Here is a 2727-nt window from a genome sequence, read left to right on the forward strand (position 1 = left end):
CATGAGAGCTGATGCTTCCTCTCTTGCTGCTGTATGAGTGGAGCTTGATGATGTCTGCCCCTTCGATTTGTTATACACGTGTGGAGAAGGAGATTGCAGCTGGACGTGAGAAGGATGGATGGTGGTTGATCTCTGATCGTGTGATGGAGAGATGCCTGGCATGTGGGATGGAAGCATCCTCCATTTGCTGCTGGATGCAAGAACGTGGAGGGATGACCACCTGCTGGTCACACATGAGGAAAGACTCATCTCTTGTCTGCACGTGTGGAGGAGGAAGGAGGCTTCCTTTGACGAGCACGAGCACCTGTGAGATGCGAGAGCTGTCTACGTGAGATGGAGATTTGGAGATGGACACCTTGCCGGACATGAGACAGTGATGTCCTGTCTTAGCTACTGCTCACGTGTGATGAAGAGACGGCTGATGTGCCGGCTGATCACGCGCGTGGAAGTGGACAGGCTTCCACTCTTGCTAGCCGTGAGATGGTGGAGGCCTCCATTGTTGAAGTACATGTGAGATTTATGGTAAAGACTCCCATAAACGCATGTCATGTGTTGGATGACGTCCATCCTTTTACTTTAGATGTGGCTGGTCCAACATGTGGATGTCCCCACAAGCTTCCATGTGTGTGTCATGTGGACATTGAACGCTTGATCATGACCATCCGAACATGCATAGCCTGGATCTCCAAAATGCGTGGCCTTTTGATGAGGTCTTCTAGGCTTCAAATCTTCATCTTTCCACTCTAGAAAATGGTCCAACCTTTGATCTTTACAGCTCGATTTTCTTCAACATGGTTAACATGCTCAATCTTAATTTCTTTTGAGCTTTTAATAATTGTAGATGGCTTGGATTATTTTCAGCCTCTGAATCTCTTTCACTATGAAAATTCATCTAATAAAGATTAATTAATAAAAAGAATGATGATAGTGCTCTTAATAATTAGAGATAATTATATAAAATTAAACATTTATCATTCAGCAAGGATTTTGCTCACGGAACACAATTTTTCTTTACAATTTCTATATTTTATCGTATCCTAACCTAACATAGATTTTAGTCCCCTATACTTCTATCCGGCCATGTTGTAGAACGTCTAAGGTTTAGATTAGATCACTTTAATCCAGCATCACCAATGCAATACCATAAAAGTATAATAAATATCCACAACCTTCTTTTCCTTTTCCTTGATCCTAATTAATTGAGTCCCTACTTGGAAGATAAAACACCTCTAGTCATATCTTGTTGACCATTCGCATAGATTGTCTGTCCATATGGATAGTTCAAGTAATTATCTCTTGTTATTTCATTATCTAGTTCATTTTATACTCTATCGATTGTAATGAGCATTAATTTATAAATTGATAAAAATTCGTATTGCTTTTAGTCACTTTTATTTTAGTTCATCTTTGTCCCTTTAATAAATACATTGGCTGCAATTACTGGTGAAAGAACAAATCCTTAAGACATAGGGCAAAAAAAATTCATCGAGAATAACTAACTCATACCCTTTCGTAAATCGCCTAATCGCTGTTACAACCGGTGTCTGACGATGACAACTAACACTACAGGAAATTGTTCTTTTACCGACGACATAATTCCTCGTTATTTTATCTTTTTTCGTCGGTAATGATTGTCTTCACTAAGATCGTCGCAATAAGACTGTGGCTAAAGGCTTTTCCCGACGAATTATGATTTCTTCAGCAATGATAAAACAAATACCGACGACTAAAATCGTCGGTCAAACATGTTACTTTAGAAAGGAAAAAACAATATATTTCGTTAGTAAACACAGCTTATACCAACAAATATCTTCGTCGGTAAAACTGTGGATAGATGACATTAGCGACGAGTACGTTCATCGGTAAAACAATAATACCATAAGCCCGGATAAACGACATTACCGACAAATACATTCGTCGGTAAAATAATAATACCGAAGAGTATGTTCGTCGACGTAAGCCCGCTATTACTGACGAAATAATTCGTCAGTATATCTCATATATAGATCATTGGTATAATTTTTTGTATTAATTTGTACCTACGAAATATTTCCTCAGTATAAGTTTTCAACAAACTATTACCAACGAAATATTTTGTCGATAATAGTCTGTTTCTTCCTGGTTTCATTTATTTTCAAAATTTAGAAAAAAAATTCCTAATATACGCCTGTAAATACACCTGTTACAATACATTTTCATCATATTCACATCCACATCCATCCAAACACAAACTACATCCATCTAAACACATACCACATTCATCCATACACAAACAATCCTATCCACATACAAACACAAACTACATCCATCTAAACACAACCCACATTCATCTGCGCACAAATATATATAAGTTTAACATTCGTATATAAAGTAAAATAAATCATAAATAAAATAAAAAAATCCTATCCACATCCAAATACAACTCACATTCATCCACGCACAAAAATATATATATATATATATATATATATATATATATATATATATATATATATATAAGTTTAACATTCGTATATAAAATAAATCATAAAAAAAATTTTAAAAAAATCTCGAAGATGAAGGCGAAGGTGGTGGGGCATCGGTGGCAAAACGTACAACAAGAGCCTGAAACATCTCCAGCATCTGTCGCTCATGCTCCACCCGTATCTCCTTGATCCTCCTCTTATGCTCCTCCAGTTGCCTCTCCTCCTCTCTCCACCTCTACTCCTCCCTGCGCCTCTGCTCCTC

The sequence above is a fragment of the Magnolia sinica genome, chromosome 3 (genome assembly GCF_029962835.1).
Source record: "Magnolia sinica isolate HGM2019 chromosome 3, MsV1, whole genome shotgun sequence".
NCBI lineage: Eukaryota > Viridiplantae > Streptophyta > Magnoliopsida > Magnoliales > Magnoliaceae > Magnolia > Magnolia sinica.